The sequence below is a fragment of the Artemia sp. Qi Xiang Cuo genome, chromosome 13, assembly GCF_049724085.1.
Source record: "Artemia sp. Qi Xiang Cuo chromosome 13, ASM4972408v1, whole genome shotgun sequence".
NCBI classification, from domain to species: Eukaryota; Metazoa; Arthropoda; class Branchiopoda; order Anostraca; family Artemiidae; genus Artemia; species Artemia sp. Qi Xiang Cuo.
Genome location: NC_142806.1, coordinates 18,331,445 through 18,345,694, shown reverse-complemented (window position 1 = coordinate 18,345,694; position 14,250 = coordinate 18,331,445).

Below are 14,250 nucleotides of genomic sequence, written 5' to 3'. Positions count from 1 at the left end.
TGGGGAATTACTGCTTATTCAGAAGAAAATAAAAAGCAAATCAACTTTTATATATATAAAAAAAGAAAACGCTGTTTAAAGTGATATGAGAAATCTACTTGGTTTTATGGTTTACATGAGCTAATTTTGTAGGTCCTGAAAGCTTTGAAAATATTTAAGCAATTCTAGAAATCTTGCAAAAACAGCAAAGCTAATCCGTAATCTTAGATAATTCTAATAGATAATTCGTATGGGATCTACCAGATAATTCTAGGGAGAAAGGAGTGATGTTTGAGATAGATTTAAAGCGTTTTAAGAGGTATCTTTGAAGGCCTTTTAATGAAAATATCTATTTCTTTGAGTCTATTTCTTATGAAGAATTACAATATCCATACATTATACGACTGTCCCCTTCCCTAACAATCATTTTGTGGGGCGAGCTGATATTAGTGGTAAACTTAAAACCATATTAAGAGGTATTTTGAAGGTATTTTGAAGTTTAACGAAATGCATCGTTTCTTAGACAGGAATGTTAGATTTCAGTCCCCCTCTACCGAAAAATTCAATTAACGGCTCCTACCTTATCTTCTGGAATTCCAGGAATCTTGCCAGGGACTGTCATGGGAATTTTGCCAGGGGTGTTATGACGTCAGAGGGCAGCGCTAGAAATCCAATAATAATTTCCCTATAGATGTCCCCTTCCCTAACAATCATTTTGTGGGGTGAGCTGATATTAGTGGTAACCTTAAAGCCATATTAAGAGGTATTTTGAAGGACGTTTAACGAAATGCATCGTTTCTTAGACAGGAATGTTAGATTTCAGTCCCCCTCTACCGAACAAATCCAATTAACGGCTCCTACCTTATTTTCTGGAATTCTGGGAATCTTGCCAGGGACTGTCATGGGAATTTTGCCAGGGGTGTTATGACGTCAGAGAGCAGCGCTAGAAATCCAATAGTAATTTCCCTATAGATTCCGTGACGTCAGAGGGTTCCGATTAAAATCTTGCCAGGGCTGTCATTGGAATCTTGCCAGGGACTGTCATGGGAATTTTGCCAGGGGTGTTGTGACGTCGGAGGGCTGCGTTTTAAATCTGGGGTGGGATGTGTTTGAAAGCCGTGATGGGATACTACTAATAAATCATCATTATTTTTCTTTTATTTTTTATAATAAAATATATCATTATTATAATATATAAAAAATAAAATATATAATATAGCTTTATTATTTTTACATGACCATTTACTGTTACATTAAAATAAATTTTATTGCTAAATAATTAAATAAATAAATATAATTAATTCTTAGTTACAAATTAAATTTAAATTTAACTGTGCTTATATTTTAATATATTTAGTATTTAATTCTTACGTTTATAAAACTTTTGTATTTATTATTTTCATTTGTTTTAAACTAGTAGGGTATACTTTTTCTATTTAATATTTATGTTTAATAATTTAGATTATAATCAAAATTCCAATTATAATTACTAATATTATTTATTAAATTAAGTATTATTATTATGCCGTCTATTTCCTGACAAACCATTGCAGTACTATGAGCTCGGGACCAGCTAAACATTTTGTCTTCCTCAAAACGAAAGGGCGTAATTTAGACTTTTATAGGGGAGTGCATTTGGCGCTAAACAAAAATCAAGAACAAAATTGTTTGGTATAACACTTTTGTGTATCACTTGGGTGTAAATATGAAACTAGTAAAAGAAGTCTCAACTTTTAACACATTTTTATAGCTGAAGTTGGCAGAGTGAGATCACATAAGAATATAGAAAGGTTACTTTCCTGTATTTTCCAGATTAAAAAATTGCTTTCATTTCATTGGTTTATATCTGTGATTTGTTTTTGCTGGCCAGCTAAGGAAGAGAAACTAAACGATCCCAGTTCTAAAAAATGTGATTGGTTCAATTGTTCGAAATTCCACTTAATTGGTTCTTCTGTCTGAGATTTTAAGCCTGAAAGAGAGTGCCAATTTTTGAGCCTACATATTTCTTATAAATAGGCTAGCCCTTCTGTATGAAAGGTAGGGGTGATTCGGCTTCCATTTCTGGCATAAGTTTAATGAATAGTGTGGTTGGCCCAAGGACGTACTGAAGGGGCCTTGGGCCTGGCCCACCTGAAATAATAAAATTGTCCCATTATCTGAGCGCTTCTTATTCAAAATATTTTTTAACTCCCCCCCCCCACTCACGGAAAAAATGTGTATGTGAACGTATCTGGATTGGCTTACAAACATATATCACAAAAAAAACAACAGAATTAAAGCAGACTTTTCGACACGGAAGTGTTGTTTTTGAAAAATATTCTCTCTTTTTGCATTAGATTGTATAATATTTTAATTTTCTTTTGGGATTTTTCTCTCTCCGCTACTCCAAGAGCGTCATTAATTTTGTGCAATGTGGATTAAAAGTGAATCACTTTTATTATGTCTCTTATCGCGGCTCAGCCCCATTAATTATTATATTAAACTTAATATTTTATCTATCTGTTTTTTTTACATGTTTTCACTGTTATCATAGGCAACAGTGAAAGTTCTTTTATTAGGCAATAGCGCTGCCTAAGTAAAGAACGATGTTGGCACAACGTATTATTTATTTTTTCTAGACAAGGACACTTTGTATCGAAGGAGCTGTCGTAGAAACTTCAAAAAGGATACATTCGATTGGAAATTGGAATGGCTAGTGCCCTTTTTTATAATCGAAAGTGATTGGAAGGCAACTAACACTCCTTCCACGCCCACCATTTCCCCAAACACATCCAATCAAGTTTTGAGATAGCCATTTTGTTCATCGTAGTTGATTTCCAGATATAAATTATGTTTTGGGGTGGAAACTCCCCCACAGCCCTCAGGGCAAGGGTTGTAAGTTATGCCCTGGGGGCATATAAGGTTTTTATAGAGAGCTTTGTCGTAGAAAGTTCAAAAAGAGTTCATTCGATTGAAAATTCAAAGGGCTAGTGCCCTTTTTAATAATCGAAAGTGATTGGAAGGCAACTAACACCCCTTCCAAGCCCACTATTTACCCAAACACATCAAATCAAAATTTTGAGATAGAATTTTGTTCAACGCAGTTGAAAGTTCTGGAAATTATATCTTTGAGCAGGAACATCTCTCCCAGTTTTCAGGGAAAGGGCTATAAGTTATGCCCTGGGGGCATATAAGGTTTTTATTGAAAGCTTTGTTCTAGAAACTTTAAAAAGGGCTCATTCGATTGGAAATTCAAAGGGCTAGTGCCTTTTTTAATAGTCAAAAGTGATTTGAGGGCAACTAATCCCCTCTCACGCCCACCATTTCCCCAAACCCATACAATCGAAATTTTGAGATAGCCATTTTGTTCAATGTAGTTGAAAGTTCTGGAAATTAGGTCTTTAAGGATAACGACCACCCCAAATCCCTCAGGGCAAGGGTTTTAAGCTATACCCTGGGGGCATATAAGGTTTTTACAGAAAGTATTTTCGTAAAAAGTTCAAAAAGGGCTCATTCGATATGAAATTCAAAGGGCTAGTGTTCTTTTTAATAGTCGAAAATTATTGGAGGGGAACTAACCCCTCTCACACCATTTATTTTCCCAAACACATCCAATCAAAATTTTGAGATAGAAATTTTTTTCAATGTAAGTAGTAAGTACATATGAAATTTGCCAAGGCCCCTGTACCAAACAGGTTTCTGGTGGGTATAGTCTGGTTTGGTAGGTACAATCTGGTTAGGTGGGTATAATCTGGTTTGGGGGGTATAGTCTGGTTTGATGGATATAGTCTGGTTTGATGGGTATAGTCTGGTATGGTTTTTCAAAGAGAGTGACTATCCCCATGCATATAGGTAAACATTTCTACAGGGCATATACACCTTTTCAAAGAGAGTGAGTATAACTTGATTGGTGATTGGGATTTGAAAAAATGATTAGTTTTCTTTACAATTCATATTAGTAAGAGACTTGAATTCAAGGGGAATAGTTTACTTGCGAAGATATTAGTAGAGACAAATGAGCAGAATATTTTTAGGATTGGAGAATCATAAAGAAACTGGAAGCAGCAGCAGCAATGCTTTAAAACCTATTGGAGCTATGGGATTGACTGCAGGTTTTAGACTACGCCTTAAATGAGACGTTCTGTGTGGCCGGTATGTGATACAATTAGAAAAGCTTAAATAGGAAGAGTAACTAAGTTTTGCCGATCAATTAAATATTCTCCATATAAATAAACTTCGGTCAGCATTAGATCTCCTATCAAGATATTTTGATGAGAACAAAATGCATCTATGAATATTATTGTAATTACGTTCAATAAAATTGTTTCTAAATCAATGGTTTCTTTTTTTCTATAGTAGACTAGCGTATATTTTTAAGAGTAGAAAGAAATTCTGGTTAGTCTGAAAATGGCTGTGAGAGAGTTAGGACTCTAAAAATGTAGTGAATCGAGAAAGATTAAGTCATGAAGAATCTAGATATTATTGAAAAACGTTTAATTCTATACGATGATTTTATAAATCTGTCAACTCGAGGTGAGAGAGTTTCTAGGGGACGGATGGTTAACATAATGAGAAATGATTCCCCCTCATTAAACTATTGTATGAAGCTTCTACGTCGTGGTCCAAATGCATTTACACAATTTATTGATATATTGATTACAACACGGCAAAATGATATTGTGGATATGCTTTTAAACATTAGTTTAGAAATTTAGGACTTTTTTTCCGTGTGATTTTTTCTTTACATGGTGTTCGTTCAAAAAGCGAGGATTTCTGTTAAATAAATAATTCTTATATTTTTTCCCGTTCAATTGAAAGCAAGGATTTCTGTTAAATAAATAATTGTTATACCTTTTAAAATAGCTTTACGGGGGTTGAGGGACTCTGTCGTCTTATTCCGTGTGATTTTTTCTTCACATGGTGCTCGTTCAAAAAGCGAGGATTTCTGTTATATAAATAATTGTTATACCTTTTAAAATAGCTTTACGGGGTTTGAGGGACTCTGTTGTTTTATTCCGTGTGATTTTTTCTTTACATGGTGTTCGTTCAAAAGCGAGGATTTCTGTTAAATAAATAATTCTTATATTTTTTTCAGTTCAATTGAAAGCAAGGATTTCTGTTAAATAAATAATTGTTATACCTTTTAAAATAGCTTTACGGGGTTTGAGGGACTCTGTTGTTTTATTCCGTGTGATTTTTTCTTTACATGGTGTTCGTTCAAAAAAGCGAGGATTTCTGTTAAATAAATAATTCTTATATTTTTTCCGTTCAATTGAAAGCGAGGATTTCTTTTAAATAAATAATTGTTATACCTTATAAAATAGCTTTACGGTGTTTGAGGGACTCTGTTGTTTTATTCAGTATGATTTTTTCTTTACATGGTGTTCGTTCAAAAAAGCGAGGATTTCTGTTAAATAAATAATTCTTATACCTTTTAAAATAGATTAACGGGGTTTGAGGCACTCTGTTGTTTTATTACGTGTGATTTTTTCTTTACATGGTATTCGTTCAAAAAGTGAGGATTTCTGTTAAATAAATAATTCTTATATTTTTTTCCGTTCAATTGAAAGCGAGGATTTCTGTTAAATAAATTATTGCTAAACCGTTTAAAATAGCTTTACGAGGTTTGGGGGAGTCTGTTGTCTTATTCTGTGTGATTTATTCTTTACATGGTGTTCGTTCAAAAAGCGAGGATTTCTGTTAAATAAATAATTGTTATACCTTTTAAAATAGCTTTCCGTGGTTTGAGTGACTCTGTTGTTTTATTCCGTGTGATTTTTTATTTACATTGTGTTCGTTCAATTGAAAGCGAGGATTTCTGCTTAATAAATAATTCTTACATTTTTTCTGCTTAATTGAAAGCGAGGTTTTCAGTTAAATAAATAATTGTTATACCTTCTAAAATAGCTTTACGGGGTTTGAGTGGCTCTGTTGTGTTAATCTATTTGATTTTTTATTTAAATAGTGTTCGTTCAAAAAGCGAGTATTTCTTTTAAATAAATAATTCTTATATTTTTTCTGTTAAAATTAAAGCGAGGAATCCTGTTAAAAGAATAACTGATATACCATTTAAAATAGCTTTACGGGGTTTGAGGGTTTCTGTTGTTTTATTCCGTGTGATTTTTTCTTTACATGATGTTCGTTCAAAAAGCGAGGATTTCTGTTAAATAAATAATTGTTATAAATTTTAAAATAGATTTACGGGGTTTGAGGGACTCTGTTGTTTTATTCCGTGTGATTTTTTCTTTACATGATGTTCGTTCAAAAAGCGAGGATTTCTGTTAAATAAATAATTCTTATATTTTTTATGTTCAATTGAAAGAGAGGATTTCTGTTAAATAAATAATTTTAATACCATCTAAAATAGCTTGACGATGTTTGAGGGGCCATGTCTTTCCTGACAGTGGTCTATTTTCTATTTTCTGTGCTCGTTCAATTGAAATCATTTTTTTCTTACAAGTTAATTGCTCTTATATATTTTTTTCAGGACATAAGAGAACGAGGATTTCTTATACAAAGATAATTGTCATGCATAGTAATGTATATTGAATGGGTTTCAGGAAGTCTGTCTTTTTATTCCGTGTGATTTTTTAATTAAAAATCGTTGGATCAAAAAGTTACGATATTTCATATATCAATAGTCGTTCGTACGTATAAAAGTTCTTTACGTATCTTATGAGAATCTGTCGAGTCATTAAGTGTGATTTATTCTTTACCTGGTGTTAGTTCAAAAATCGAGGGTTTTTAATTAATAAAAAATTGTTATACATTTTAACATAGCTTTACGGGGTTTGAGGGACTCTGTTGTTTTATTCCTTGTGATTTTTTCTTTACATGTTGTTCGTTCAAAAAGCGAGGATTTCTGTTAAATAAATAATTCTTATATTTTTTCCTTTAAATTTAAAGCGAGGATTTCTGTTAAATAAATAATTGTTATACCTTTTAAAATAGCTTTACGGGGTTTGAGGGACTCTTTTGTTTTACTCCGTGTGATTTTTTCTTTACATGGTGTTCGTTCAAAAAGCGATGATTTCTGTTAAATAAATAATTTTTATACCTTTTAAAATAGCTTTACGGGGTTTGAGGGACTCTGTTGTTTTATTCCGTGTGATTTTTTCTTTACATGGTTTTCTTTACATGGTGTTCGTTCAAAAAGCGAGGATTTCTGTTAAATAAATAATTTTTATACCTTTTAAAATAGCTTTACGGGGTTTGAGGGACTCTGTTGTTTTATTCCATGTGATTTTTTTTTTACATGGTGTTTGTTCAAAAAGCGAGGATTTCTGTTAAATAAATAATTTTTATATTTTTTCCGTTCAATTGAAAGCGAGGATTTCTGTTAAATAAATAATTGTTATACTTTTTAAAATAGCTTTACGGGGTTCAAGGGACTTGCTCGTTTTATTCCGTGTTATATTTTCTTTACGTGACGTTCGTTCAAAAAGCGAAGATATCTGTTAAATAAATAATTGTTATATTTTTTCCGTTAAATTGAAAGCGATGATTTCTGATAAATAAATAATTGTTATACTGTTTAAAATAGATTTTCGGGGTTTGAGGGGCTCTTTCGTTTTAGTACGTGTTATTTTTTCTTTACATGGTCTTCGATCAAAAAGCGAGTATTCCTGTTAAATAAATAATTCTTATACCTTTTAAAATAGATTTACGGTTTTTGATGAGCTCTGTCGTTTTAGTGCAAGCTATTTTTTCATTAAAGTATGTTAGTTCAAAAAGAGAGGATTTCTTTTAAGTTAAAGATTCTAATATATTGCCCGTTCTATTGATAGCGAAGATTATTTTTACTCTAATTATTCTTATACCTTATAATATATACTTACGGGGGTTGAGGGGCTCTGTGGTTGTATTCCGTGTGATTTTTTCTTTACCTTGTGTTCATTCAAAAAGCGAGGATTTCTGTTAAATAAATAATTCTTATATTTTTTCCGTTCAATTGAAAGCGAGGATTTATGTTAAATAAATAATTCTTATACCTTTTAAAATAGCTTTACGGGGTTTGAGGGACACTGTTGTTTTATTCCGTGTGATTTTTTCTTTACATGGTGTTCGTTCAAAAAGCGAGGATTTCTGTTAAATAAATAATTCTTATATTTTTCCGTTCATTTGAAAGCGAGGATTTCTTTTTATGTAAATATGTGGTGTTTTTTTTTTGTTTTTTTCTCAATAAAAAAAATATGTTAATACGTTTAAGCAATAAATATCTTTAAGCTTAACCCGTCTTTATTCTTTAGAATAGTTTTATTCATTTCATTAAATTATGAAGAAATTGTAAGTAAGTAACAATAGCTTTCTTGAATTCGCTTTATGGACACAATACAGATATTTAATTCAAGAAATCATAATAAAATCGCAAGTAAGTAATAAAGTCTTTATTGTTTTCACCTATTGGATACACAATACTGAAATTTCATTCAAGAAATTATGAAGGAATTTTAAATAGGTGACACACTCATTCTTGAAGTCACCTCTTGTATACACAATGCAGAAATTTTATTTAAGAAATTATCAAAAATTGTAAGTAAGTAGCAAATTCTTTCTTGAATTCGCCTCCTGGATAAATAAAAAGACATTTCATTCAAGAAATTATGACGAAATTCTAAGTAAGCAACAAACTCTTTCTTGAAGTTACCTATGGATACACAATGCAGAAATTTCATTTAAGAGATTATCAAAAATTGTAAGTAAGTAGCAAATTCTTTCAAAATATGTTAATACGTTTAAGAAATAAATATCTATAAGCTTAACACGTCTTTATTATTTAGAATATTTTTTTGAATTTCATTAAATTATGAAGAAATTGTAAGTAAGTAACAATAGCTTTCTTGAATTCGCTTCCTGGACACAATACATATATTTAATTCAAGAAATCATAATAAAATCGCAAGTAAGTAATAAAGTCTTTATTGTTTTCACCTATTGGATACACAATACTGAAATTTCATTCATGAAATTATGAAGGAATTGTAAATAGGTAAAATACCCATTTTACATAATGTATAAACAATGCAGAAGTTTTATTTAAGAAATAATCAAAAATTGTAAGTGAGTAGCAAATTCTTTCCTGAATTAACCTCCTGGATAAATAAAAAATACAGTTCATTAAATAAAATATGAAAACATTGTAAGTAAGTTGCAAATTCTTTCTTGAATTCACCTGCTGGATAAACAAAAAAGACATTTCGTTCGAGAAACTATTACAAAATTCCAAGTAAGTAACAAACTCTTTATTGTTTTCATGACTTAGATACACGGTGTAGAAATTTAATTCAAGAAATTATGAAAAAATTCTCAGTAAGTAACAATTTGTTTCTTGAAGTAAACTCTTGGATACACAATATGGAAATTTCATTTAATAAATTATGAAAAAATTGTAAGTAAGTAACAAACTCATTTCTGAAGTCCCCTTTTTGACACAAAATGCAGAATCTTCATTTATGAAACTATGAAAATAGTGTAAGTAAGTGATAAATTCTTTCTTGAAGTCACCTCTCGGATACAAAATACAGAAATTTCATTAAAGAAATTATGAAAAAATTGTAAGTAAGAAGCAAATTCTTTCTTGAATTCACCTGCGGGATAAACAAAAAGACATTTCGTTCAAGAAATTATGACAAAATTCTAAGTAAGTAACAAACTCTTAATGGTTTTCACTACTTAGATATACGATGTAAAAATTTAATTCAAGAAATTATGAAGAAATTTTCACTAAGTAACAATTTCTTTCTTGAAGACAACTCTTGGATACACAATACGGAAATTTCATTCAAGAAATTATGAAAATATTTGTAATTAAGTAACAAACTCTTTTTTTGATTTCACCTCTTGGATATACAGTACAGATACTTCATTCAAAAAATTATGAAAAAATCGAAAGTAAGTAACTTTTTTTTTCTATTTATCCCAAACAATTTTCACTTAGATACACGATGTAGAAATTTGATTCAAGAAATTATGAAAAAATTCTCAGTAAGTAACAATTTCTTTCTTGAAGTCAACTCTTGGATACACAATAGGGAATTTTTATTCTAACAAGCTCTTTATTGATTTCACCTCTTGAATATACAGTACAGATACTTCATTCAAGAAACGTGATTAAACACGTTTTGAAACTACATGCTATTTGATTGCCTTCCCTTGGCACCTTTCCAAATGAGCGGGGATTCCCCACCGGTTCCTACACATTGCGAAATCGTGCAGTCAAAATTTGTCACGACACACAAAAATATTTGACACAGTGGCGCACCACTCTAAGTGAACCTAGATCAACCCAACTTTTTGGATATCTCTCTCACTATGACTCTGTTTGTGTGTCGTGTCAAATTTTGACTGCACGATTTCGCAATGTGTAGGAACCGGTGGGGAATCCCCGCTCATTTGGAAAGGTGCCAAGGGAAGGCAATCAAATAGCATGTAGTTTCAAAACGTGTTTAATCACGTTTCTTGAATGAAGTATCTGTACTGTATATTCAAGAGGTGAAATCAATAAAGAGCTTGTTAGAATGAAATTTCCGTATTGTGTATCCAAGAGTTGACTTCAAGAAAGAAATTGTTACTTACTGAGAATTTCTTCATAATTTCTTGAATTAAATTTCTACATCGATAGTATTGTCTAAGTCATGTTATAATTCTTGAATGAAATTTCCGTATTGTGTATCCAAGAGTTGACTTCAAGAAAGAAATTGTTACTTACTGAGAATTTCTTCATAATTTCTTGAATTAAATTTCTACATCGTATATCTAAGTCGTGAAAACAATTAAGAGTTTGTTACTTACTTCGAATTTTGTCATAATTTCTTGAACGAAATGTCTTTTTGTTTATCCAGCTGGTGAATTCAAGAAAGACTTTGCTACTCAGTTACAATTTTCTCGTAATTTCTTTAATGAAATTTCTGTATTGTGTATCCAAGAGGTGTCTTCAAGAAAGAATCTGTTACTTACTTACAATTTTTGCATAGTTTCTTAAATGAAGTTTCTGCATTGTGTATCCAAGAGGTGACTTCAGGAAAGAGTTTGTTACTTGCTTACAATTTTTTCATAATTTCTTAAATGAAATTTCCGCATTGTGTATCCAAGAGTTGACTTCAAGAAAGAAATTGTTACTTACTGAGAATTTTTTTATAATTTCTTGAATTAAATTTCTACATCGTGTATCTAACTCATGAAACTCTTCAATGAAATTTCCGTATTGTGTATCCAAGAGTTGACTTCAAGAAAGAAATTACTACTTACTGAGAATTTTTTCATAATTTCTTGAACTAAACTTTCTACATCTTGTATCTAAGTGAAAATTGTTTGTGATAAAGAGAAAAAAAAAGTTACTTACTTGCGATTTTTTCATAATTTCTTGAATGAAGTATCTGTACTGTATATCCAAGAGATGAAAACAAAAAGAGTTTGTTACTTACTTACAAATATTTTCATAATTTCTTGAATTAAATTTCCGTATTGTTTATCCAAGAGTTGACTTCAAGAAAGAAATTTTTACTTACTTAGAATTTCTTGATAATGTCTTGAATTAAATCTCTACATCGTATATCTAAGTCGTGAAAACAATAAAGAGTTTGTTACTTACTTAGAATTTTGTCATAATTTTTTGAAGGAAATGTATTTTCGTTTATCAAGCAGGTGAATTCAAGAAAGAGTTTGCTACTTGTTTACAAATTTTTAATTATTTCTTGAATTAAATTTTTGCATTATGTTTCCATTAGGTGGGTTCAGGAAATAATTTGTTACTTGTTTAAAATTTTGTCATAGTTTCTTGAATGAAGTTTCTGCATTGTGTAAACATGATGTGACTTCAGGAAAGAGTTTGTTACTTGCTTTCAATTTTTTCATTATTTCTTAAATGAAATTTCCGTATTGTGTATCCAAGAGTTGACTTTAAGAAATAAATTGTTACTTACTGAGAATTTTTTCATAATTTATTTAATAAAATTTATACATCGTGTATATAAGTCATGAAAACAATAAAGAGTTTGTTACTTACTTGGAATTTTGTCAAAATTTCTTGAACAAAATGTCTTTTTTGTTTATCCAGCAGGTGAATTCAAGAAAGAATTTGCTACTTAGTTAAAAATTTTTACTAAATTCTCTTATGAACTATCTTTTTTATTTACCCAGGAGGTAAATTGAGAAAAGAATTTGCTACTTACTTAAAATTTTCGATAATTCCTTAAATAAAATTTTTGAATTATTTATCCATAATGTAAAATGAGTATGTTCCCTATTTACAATTCCTTCATAATTTCTTGAATGAAATTTCAATATTGTGTATCCAATAGGTGAAAAGAATAAAGACTTTATTACTTACTTGCGATTTTATTATGATTTCTTGAATTAAATATCTGTATTGTGTCCAGGAAGCGAATTCAAGAAAGCTATTGTTACTTACTTACAGTTTCTTCATAATTTAATGAAATTAATAAAACTATTATAACTAATAAATAATGGTTAAGATTAAATATTTTTAAATATTAAAATTAACAACATATTTTTGTAATAAATATAAAATAAATTAAATTATTTGATAATATATTAAATTAAATTTATGAATTGTGTATCCATGAGGTAACTTCAAGACAGAGTTTGTTGATTAATTAGAGTTTCTTCATAATTTTATGAATGAAATGTCTTCTTTTATTTATCAAGGAGGCGAATTCAAGAAAGAAATTTCTACTTACTTACAATTTTTTATAATTTCTTAAATGAAATTTCTGCATTGTGTATACAAGAGGTGACTTCAAGAATGAGTGTGTTACCTATTTACATGTCCATCATAATTTCTTTAATGAAATTTAAGTATTGTTTATCCAAGATGTTAAAAAAATAAAGACTTTATTACTTACTTGGGATTTTATTATGATCTCTTGAATTAAATATCTGTATTGTGTCCAGGAAGCGAATTCAAGAAAGCTATTGTTACTTACTTACAATTTCTTCATAATTTAATGAAATGAATAAAACTATTCTAAAGAATAAAGACGGGTTAAGCTTAAGGATATTTATTGCTTAAACGTATTAATATATTTTTTTGAGAAAAAAAAAACAACACCACATATTTACATAAAAAGAAATCCTCGCTTTCCATTGAACGGAAAAAATATTAAGAATTATTTATTTAACAGAAATCCTCGCTTTTTGAACGAACACCATGTAAAGAAAAAATCACACGGAATAAAACAACAGAGCCCCTCAAACCCCCTACAGCTATTTTAAAAGGTATAACAATTATTTATTTAACAGAAATCCTCGCTTTCAATTGAACGGAAAAAATATAAGAATTATTTATTTAACAGAAATCCTGGCTTTTGAACGAACATCATGTAAAGAAAAAATCACACGGAATAAAACAACAGAGTCCCTCAAACCCTGTAAATCTATTTTAAAAGGTATAACAATTATTTATTTAACAGAAATCATCTCTTTTTGAACGAACAACATGTAAAGAAAAAATCACATGGAATAAAACAACAGAGTCCCTCAAACCCCGTAAAGCTATTTTAAAAGGTATAACACTTATTTATGTAACAGAAATCCTTGCTTTCAATTGAACGTAAAAAATATAAGAATTATTTATTTAACAGAAATCCTCGCTTTTTGAAAGAACACCATGTAAAGAAAAAATCACACGGAATAAGACAACAGGGTGCCTAAAACCCCGTAAAGCTATTTTTAACAGGTATAAGAATTATTTATTTAACAGAAATCCTCGCTTTTTGAACGAACACCATGTAAAGGAAAAATCACACGGAATAAAACAACAGAGTCCCTCTAACCCCGTAATGCTTTTTTAATAGGTATAACAATTATTTATTTAACAGAAATCCTCGCTTTCAATTGAACGGAAAAAATATAATAATTATTTATTTAACAAAAATCCTCGCTTTTTGAACGAACACCATGTAAAGAAAAAATCACACGGAATAAAACAACAGAGTCCTTCAAACCCCGTAAAGCTATTTTTAAAGGTATAACAATTATTTATTTAACAGAAATCCTCGCTTTCAATTGAACAGAAAAAATATAACAATTATATATTTAACAGAAATCCTCGCTTTTTGAACGAACACCATGTAAAGAAAAAATCACACGAAATAAAACAACAGAGTCCCTCAAACCCCGTAAAGCTATTTTAATTGGTATATCTATTATTTATTTAAAAGAAATCCTCGCTTTTTGATTAACTATCAAATAAATACAAAGCCACATTGAATAAAACAACTGAATTTATCGGACCCTGTAAGTCCTTTTTAAAAAGGTATAAGAATTATTTAT